The sequence below is a fragment of the Rhinolophus sinicus genome, chromosome 3, assembly GCF_057876585.1.
Source record: "Rhinolophus sinicus isolate RSI-liver-muscle chromosome 3, RSI-T2T, whole genome shotgun sequence".
NCBI lineage: Eukaryota > Metazoa > Chordata > Mammalia > Chiroptera > Rhinolophidae > Rhinolophus > Rhinolophus sinicus.
Genome location: NC_142503.1, coordinates 197,957,020 through 197,966,092, shown reverse-complemented (window position 1 = coordinate 197,966,092; position 9,073 = coordinate 197,957,020). Strand labels below are relative to the sequence as shown.

The 9,073-nt window shown below is 56.0% G+C and overlaps 1 long non-coding RNA gene across 2 annotated transcripts; it reads left to right on the top strand.

Annotated features, from left to right (window-relative positions):
* Positions 1-118: 118 nt before the first annotated feature.
* Positions 119-6,654, top strand: LOC109458154 (uncharacterized). 2 transcript variants are annotated; one of them, XR_002139149.3, is made up of 3 exons: positions 119-1,233; positions 1,417-1,572; positions 6,331-6,654. It is a non-coding gene; the product is annotated as an uncharacterized LOC109458154 (long non-coding RNA). The 2 variants fall into 2 exon arrangements; XR_012494527.2 differs by lacking the exon at positions 6,331-6,654 and adding an exon at positions 2,619-3,127.
* The last annotated feature ends 2,419 nt before the right edge of the window (positions 6,655-9,073 follow it).

Sequence of the window (9,073 nt, the reverse complement as noted above, 5' to 3'; positions counted from 1 at the left end):
CCTGTCCCCAGGGCCCCGGCCAGGTCTTCCTCGATTCTGAGTCCCCAGTGCCCAGCCTGGACCCAGCATGGAGCAGGGATCACTGAGCGAGGGGACCCAGCCCCGCAGGACTCACCTCCAGGGCAGCTAATTTAGCTTCTAACCAAACCAGGACACCCCTGAAGAGGAAGCCACTCCAACAAGAGGTTGCTTCCATGTGCTGGTCACTCGAAATCATTGCAGCCGTGCGAGGACCTGAGGCTCAGTGTCCCTGACTCTCACAGGGTGCAGGCAGCCCTATCGGGGTGGCGCTCAGGGCAGGGGCCACGAGTCCTCTGGGCGGACTTGCAGGCTGGCCTTCGACAGACAGTACCGATGAGGGACAGCCTCACCTACACTGCCCAGCAGCTTGTGAGTGTGGGGAGTGGGGGACACACGTTGCCAGTGGCAGCTGCCACACAGAGGGCAAAGGACAGGATGCAGCCCGTCCAAGGCCAGTCCTGGTGCTCGTCCTGGCTTTTAGAGAGACGCAGGCAGTCTGGTTAGGAGCCAAGCTGTCTGCATTCAAATTGGAGTTGTCACTTATGCCAGCTCGGAGACCTTGGGCAAGCCCCTTGGCCTCTCTGTGCCTCCATTTCTGGATAGTACCTGCCTCATATCTGCGACCACTCAGAGCAAGCTCCAGGTGTGTCACTGTGGAAGTGGCCAGCCCATTATAAAGGCTGCTCTAATAGGAGCATAGGTTCTAGAAAGAAGGAGGTGAGAGGCCTGTTCTGAGCGGGGCAAGTACAGTGGGGGCTTGGCCAGCACCTTAGATGATGAGGGAGCTTGAAGCATGTTGTCTAACTGAAAGAACAGGGAACTGCTTGTCCCATGTTTCCTGTGTAGTGTCTAACGTGCCAAATGCCACTGACCAGCTGGCACTTGAACCAGAAGCCCAGGAATTGCCCTGGATGCCTAACCCCCTGCCCCCCACATCGAGTGAGACACCTAGTCTTCCGGTCAGACCGCAGACCACTTTCGCATTCCATCTGCACAGCCCGCAGCTGCATCATCTCTGCCCTGGACAAGAGCTGCCCCTGCCCATGCCCACTGCCCACCCATGCAACAAACACCGCATGCCCGCTGCATGCTACGTTCCGGGCACGGGGCCACAGCAACAAACACAGGAAATGTCCCTGCCCCATGGATCTTCTGTTCTAGGGGGGAAGACAGACAGCAACGCAATAAAAATACAGAGTCTGTCAGATGGTGGTAAGTGCCAAGGAGAGAGAGCGTGGGGAGGGGACAGGGAGTGGCGGGGGAGGGTCAGTGTTAGAAAAGGCAACCCAAGAAAGTGACATTTGAGACAAGCATGTTTTCTCAGTCACTGCAGCCAAGTTTCACCTGCCCTTTGTTTCCTGAACAAACATGCCCAATCTTTACCCTTCTCCACAGCACCAACAGAAAACATGCCACCTCACTGTTTAAGCTGCTTTGTACACGTCTGAACAGTTCCCCACCCAACTGTGAGCTTCTGGAAGGCAGTGTTGTGCCGGGTTTGTCTCTGAACCTGCAGCTCCCAGCACAGGGCAGGCACCCTGGAGTGGCTGGGTGAGTACATGCATGAGAAAACAAGTCAGGGGATGGGTGGCGGGCAGCTGGAGGGATGGGGGGATGGATGGCTGGGTGGTGGCTGGGTGGGGGTGGATGCTACATGGACAGAAATGGATGGACCCCGGGCAGGATCACACTTGGCTTGACCTGACCAAGCAGATGGCAAAGGGGCCGTCGGGTAGGTGGGCAGGCTGAAGTTTTGGCCAGGGAGAGCCTCACGTGGTTTGGGAGATGCTCAAGTTGGGTTTGTTTTCTGGCTCTGCCTCTCTCAGCTGTATGACGTAAGGTCAGTGCTATGACCTCTCTGAGTCTTGCATGGATGACAGGAGACAGAGCCCATAGTCACCAGCTGGGGCCACCCCTCCCCATGGAGTCAGGCCTGCTTTAGGCCTCCTGCACCAACACCAGAACCCCACCATGTTCCGTGCCCCCAGCCCGAGCAAGGAGGCCCAGGCCATCCTCTGGGGCAGACAACCGAAGCGTGAACCAATACAAAGGGCTCCAGGATGCTTTTTTTATTTTTTATTTTTTTAAAGATTTTATTGGGGAAGGGGAACAGGACTTTATTGGGGAACAGTGTGTACTTCCAGGACTTTTTTCCAAGTCAAGTTGTTGTCCTTTCAGTCTTAGTTGTGGAGGGCGCAGCTCAGCTCCAGGTCCAGTTGCCGTTGTTAGTTGCAGGGGGAGCAGCCCACCATCCCTTGTGAGAGTAGAACCGGCAACCTTGTGGTTGAGAGGACGCATTCCAACCAACTGAGCCATCCGGGAGCTCAGCGGCAGCTCAGCGGCAGCTCAGCGGCAGCTTAGCTCAAGGTGCTGTATTCAATCTTAGTTGCAGAGGGTGCAGCCCACCATCCCTTGCGGGAGTCGAGGAATCAAACTGGCAACCCTGTGGTTGAAAGCCCACTGGCCCATGTGGGAATCGAACCTGCAGCCTTCGGAGTTAGGAGCATGGAGCTCTAACCGCCTGAGCCACCGGGCTGGCCCCCATTTTTCCATTTTATAACAGAAGGAATAACTACAAAATATGTTTTTAAATCCAGACAGAAGAAACGCAGCCAACACAGAAAGTGAGAGCCCCACAGCCCAGGCCAGGGTCCCAGCATCCAATCAGAAGCAGGCAAACGCGAGTATTTTTTTCCTGTCTATTGGCGATTTGCTTCTTTTCTTTCTCAGTGTGTCTGGAGGCCTTGCAGGAAGCACCCGCAGACTCACTGCCTTCTGGGCTCATCCACAGTCCCCGTGGTGTGGCCACGATGGACAGGAGGCTGAGCCAGGCTGCCCGGGTGTGGCCCTCGCATACCGCTTCTCACTCGTGACCTGAGGGAGCCACTAGCTCACCTGGGCTTCAGCAGCCTTGTCTGTAACATGGAAATCTATGACCTACCGCCAAACAGCTTTGGAAGAACTAAAGGGCCGATAGCTGGAAAGCTCTGGGAGCCGTGATCTGAGCTCTACATATATGACCATTATGATTTAATTTGCTAGCGATGTCCTCTGGGCTCATTGCTGATTTATTACAGAAAGTGTGCCAATAAACACACTTGAGGACTTTTGTGTTTCAGTGCGGAGATTGCTGGGTCAAAGACACCTGAGCTATTTTTAACTGTCTCATACTTTGCCATTTGGGCAGGATTTGGGGGGAGCAGGGGGGGCAAGGGGATTGCCAAGTGACGGAAATAGCTCAGGAGCCGAGTGGGCATAGGGGGCCAGGCTGGCTCCAGACATCGGCAGCCTTGGCATTGTCAGAAAAGGGCTCCTTGGCAAGCCTGGTCCAGGTCAGGAGAGCCCAGGTGCTCACCCAGCTCACTCTGTGACCAGGAGTCAGTCACCGCCTCCCTGAGCCTCAGTGTCTTTATCTGTAAAGTGGGACAGGAGACGCGAGTCTGTGCACGTGGGGCCTGGCCCTGCCATGCTCTGCCTGGATCTGAACAATGTCCAGTTGTTGCTGCAGACCCCACGGCCCCTGGCAGGGTGGGGACTCAGCCACCTTTTGGAGGGAGGTGTCTCTGGGGAGCTACCAGCTTGTGGGGTGGGATGAACCCCTACCTCAGTCCTCCCAGACACTCTGGCGTCCCTCTGACACTGAGGGCTTAGGGTCCTGGGCGTGGGGTCGTCAAGCCTCCATGGCCCCCAGAAGGGGTCTCAGGATTGCAAAGCGTGTGACAGGGCATTCCCTGCTGCCTCACCTGCCTGTACGACGTTCCTGGAAACAGCACACAGGCAGCCTGCCCCACAGTGCCAGCTCCTTCCCCTGCCCACAGAGCTGACAGGCATCAGACCCGGTGTGCCCACATCTGTGTTATGACCCAGTCTCAGAAGGGACACACTGTCATGTCCATGTTTGAAGGGGTAGGGACTCACTTGCAGGCAACAGGAACAGGACATGCCTGAACGGTGTCCTCGCGTGGACGAGGCTGGCAGGGGGTGCTGGGTGAAGCTGCAGGTGAGTCGCGACTGAGAAGAACCCGGAATGCCCAGGCTGGAGCATGCAGACACATCTCGTTGGTGTAGGCACAGCACACCTGGGGAAATAATGGACCTGGAAGGGCAGTGGCAGGTGGAGGATGAGAGGCTGGCACGACACCAGGGAGGGGCGCTGTCAGAACTAGCTGGGAAGGACACGGAGAGGTGCATGTGGATGGAACCCTGAAGGCAGGCTACACCAGACGCCCTGCTGGCACACAGACACTCAAAGGTGGCTGAGAGAAGCTTACCTGACACCCTTCGTCTGGACAGCAAGCCCCATGACGGGATCACACCTGAGCCTGGCCCTGGACCATGTGGTATAGAGTTGGGGACGGGTCTGCGGTGGGCAAAGCCTGAAGCAACTGGGCAGGTGGCAGAGCGGGGACCACCCTCCCTGTGCAGCTGCCCCAGGAAGACACGGCCAGACCAGGCACTGGCTTGTGGCTAGCAAGGTGACTGCCTCAAGCTGGGTATGCACGACAGGAGAAGCCAGGGCAGGAAGAAGGGAGAACAAGCCAGCCAAGGTCCCTCCCACACGGAGAGGTTCTGTAACCGGGGAACTCCACTTCAGGATGCTGAGGGCCATCTCAGTCCCTTTCTCGTGTCTCTGGCACTCCGGAAGGGCCTGCCTACTGTGTCTGTGACAAGCCTCTGGGCTCAGGACATGTGGTTCTCTGCCCTCTCCTGCCCACTCCCACCTCCCCACGGTGCCAACTCCAACTGATCGGCCACTTCAATCAGGGCCCTCCTGTGACCACTTCCCCCTCCCCGGGTGCCTGCTCACACTGACTGTCGGCCTGGAACAGCCTGCTCAGCCCACCTTTTCCCACGCATGGGACAGTGGGAGCCTCTAGAGAGGGGACAGCTGGGATGGCTCACACCAGACCCCAGCGCCAGCCCAGGGCTGGACCAGAGAATGGCTCCATGAGGCTTGCGCATTGCAGGGACAACTGAACGCGCGGCAAGCATGCAAGCTCCCCTGTCCCAGTGTGGCCCCTCTGTCCTAACCAGGTGACCCGACTCTAGCTGGGAACCACCCCTTTGGTCTTCTGGTCAGTCCAGGATGTCCCCAGGCAGCCCCCACCATTAGTTCTATTTTTAGACTGGAAGCCTTTGCCAAGTGTTTATTTATATCGCTCCCTGTCTTGGGTTTCTGGTCATCTCCTCAAATGGCCGAGCAGTCCTCCCTTCAGCCTCTTGGCCCACGCCAACAGAGCAGGCTCAAAGGCGCGGAGCACACGGGATGGAGGCCCACAGCACACTTGAACCAGTAGCCCTGGGGAAACTGAGTTTCCAGCTGACCTGAGAGACAAGAAACCTACCAGCAGGTGGCAACTTTGGGGTTGACTAAATTCAACAGAGAGAAGTGAATTCCTCAAAGTCTGCCCACCAAGACCCCTCTGGGCACCGTGGGCTCAAGGGCCGAGGGACCACCGACAGTGGCTGACTGTCCCCACGGGGGTTCCAGGCCCTCCATCCTCTGGGGCCCAGTGAGCCACTCCGGGCTGAACCTGATGAGGGGCTGGAGAGACGGCCAGACAGCAAACGTTTACTTACCTGGACGAGACGCGCCAGGCAGAGCTGGCTCTCGTCAGTGCCAGGGCGCACACCAGTGGCTGGTCCCCAGTCTCTCACCACAAGGCCACCCCACCTGTCTACTACAGTGCCCTCAGCCACCATTAGGGGACCTTTTGGGGCCAGGATTTCTCTTCGCAGGTCCAGTGAAAGATGCCCTTAGGAACCCCTTCAGGCCTCAGCTAATTAAATTAACTCTTTTCTTAATTGCAGTAACTTTGGTTTGTAATATTATAGAAATTAACTGGGCCAGCCTGGTGGCTCAGGCGGTTAGAGCTCCATGCTCCTAACTCCGAAGGCTGCCGGTTCGATTCCCACATGGGCCAGTGGGCTCTCAATCACAAGGTTGCCAGTTCAATTCCTCCTGTCCCGCAAGGGATGGTGGGCTCTGCCCCCTGCAACTAAAATTGAACACGGCACCTTGAGCTGAGCTGCCCCTGAGCTCCCGAATGGCTCAGTTGGGTGGAGCGCATCCTCTCAACCACAAGGTTGCCGGTTCGACTCCCACAAGGGATGGTGGGCTGCGCCCCCTGCAACTAGCAACAGCAACTGGACCTGGAGCTGAGCTGCGCCCTCCACAACTAAGACTGAAAGGACAACTTGACTTGGAAAAAATCCTGGAAGTACACACTCCTGTTTCCCGTCCCCAACAAAATCTTTAAAAAAGAAAAAAAGAAAGAAATTAACTATTATCGTCCCTTTCCTGAAAAGGTGTGGACAGCTGAAGGCAGAGAATCTTGCTCTGGAACTGCAGGACCCTGCCCACCCTGTGCATGCTTCCTGCACACACAGCCTAACTTCCCAGAAGGTCTACACAGCCGGTCCACAGCCCACGCCCACTCCACTTGCCCTGTGACACCCTGAGCTTCCAGCCTTGCTCCCCACCCCAGGTCCAAACAGCCTCCTTCACTGAATTCAACAGATTCCAGGGTGGGGAGAACAGGCAATTTTCTTTTCCTCCTGGTATTTCTTATTTTTCCACACTGAACCTACCTTGTGTAAATTATAAATCTGTACAAAATAAAAAATACTCCATACTTTTCAGTGATCTGCTTGACCCCTCCCCTGCCCCATGATACTCCCTCCCAGCTGCTGTCCTCCTACTGTTCTGGCCTTGGGCCCCTCCTCCCCTTAAAGGCAGGGTCTGAGAAAAGCCCTGCAGGGGACCCTCCGTTGGGTGGGGTGGGGTGTCTGTGGCCCTTGAGAACAATGAGTTAGGAAAAGCACACTCTGTGCTGTGACTTTATCTTCAGGAATGAAACAACAGTCACAGAACCCACTGCTGATGTAATAAAACAGGCTCAAAGATGTGGACATCACGAGCTCATTGGTGATTTTATTTTCACTTTCTCTCCCTAACTGCCAAGGGAGCCCCTGGAGGTCAGGGAGGAGTGCCTGCCTTGTCCCAACGCTTGGCACAGAGCAGCGCTCAGTCACTATCTGTGCACCACCTGAGTCAATGATTCTCGGACAGCGTGGAAATGCAGAACTCTCTAGAAGAGCTTTTAATAAGAAATGTGGTTCTACAGTTTAGTAACCCAGCAGTGCAGCCAAGTGACCCCATCTGCTCTCAGTGTGTGCCTTCACTCCTTCCTCCCTGCCCCAGAGCCCACCCCTCCACTGCTCCCCACAGACTGGACCTTTGTCCCCAAGCCCAACAAGTCCCTGCATGGGGGCACAATAGGCACCCAACAGTGAGCTTCAGGAAACTCCTTGGAGGAGCCCCCCCCCACCCCACCCCCGTTTGGGCAGCCCCGCAGGGGTCCAGGGGAGGGATCCAGTGCAGCACTGTAGGGAGCCTGCGGGCCAGGGAGGAGGTGAGGTGTGAGGCTGCATCCCGTGGGGAGAGCTTAGATGTGGGGTGGGGTTGGAGGGAGCAAAGAAACAAAGAATGCAGTAGCACCAGGTGCCAACCCTCCTGGTGTTCTTGTGATGGATGATTGCTTACAATCAATACTATTATCAATTTCATATTTATCTCCATTGTCATGCAATCCGGCTGCTAAACAAAAATATTTATGGCTACATTTTAAGGAACACAGATAATCATCAACCAGAAGGCTCTGATAGCTTGTGAAGGACAGTGGGGCTGGTCAAAGGTCACAGCGTGAAAACTTAAATCCAGGACACAGGAATGCAGTTAGTTTTGTTCACATCTACATCTATTCAAGGGCTCATGCCACCTGTACGAAACATGACATTAACTTGAGGGCACATGTGTTGCCATCTTTATCTCCTCAGTTGTTCCATAATAATTTATGACTTACCGCTAACTGCCTCATTAAGGTACTTGACTTCCTCTCAAGCCTCCAAAACAAGGGATGGATGCTGCAGACTAGTGTGCTTTACCTCCTGAGGCCTGGTAACCCAGGGGCACCCCTTCCTAGAGGTGAGTCACCTTAATGTAGCTTGTCCTGTTTAATCACCATGCTCTCCGAGGCCTTCAGCCACCAAGTATCCTCATCACCATCTCCTGCCTTGTTTGGTGTCTGGGCTTCTCCTGGGGCCCATATGCTACTACTTATCTGGCTCTCGGGCCACTCTTCCACCCGCCACCCCACCCTGCCTCCTTAAGGCATGGAGCTGGACCAGAGAGGTTGGCGATATTCAAACCCAGGCCTCCAGACCCCTAGTTCAGGGCCCACCAACCATCACAGGCACTGGACTAGGAGTCAGCAGACCTGGGTTTGGGTCTCTGCTTAATGATTGTTCTATTTAGATTCCAAGAAGGAAAGGAAATCACACCTGATGGGTGGCTTCTGTATGACCATGCTTCAATACTTATATGCCTGACATATATCCCCTAGTACCAAATATAGATCATTAAAACCTGTCCATGAGATGCATATCCATTGTAATCCCCATCCCAATTTCAGAAACTGTAAAACTAGAACAGAACTGTGTGCTCTGCACCGGGAAACTCCGAAGAGTGTGGTCCTGACCGCAGTTGGGTGAAGAAGGAAGTTGGGCCCCGGCCTGAGGGTGTTATTTGACTATCACTATGAAAGAGAAAGCACCCAACCAAGCTCGACCCCAACCGGACTGTCCGGACTTAATGAGGCGCTGGGGGAGGAGGGCAGGGAGAAGTCGCCGACCGGGACACTCCCTAGGGACTAAGGAGTGAGCCCAGCCTCAGGGTGGGGTGGGAGGGCGTCGGCGGCGGATTCGGCTCCTACTAACCCCTTCCTCCTGCCGCCGCCCAGCTACCTGCGGTGACCGAGAGCTCTCCCATGTCGCCTGGCTCACCCGGTCCCCTAGCCTCCCAGAGCCGCAGTCCGGCGCCCGCCCCCTCCGGGCACAATGCGTCCTGGCCATCGCGTTCGGACGCGCGGCGATCGGGCCCGTTCCGCCCCGCAGCTGTCCGCCCCGTCCAGGAACCTCCCCCGCTTCACCGCCTTCGCGGCTCCCGAGGGCCTGGCCGCGCCCTTCGCCCCAGGCCCCCTCCCGTTGTCAG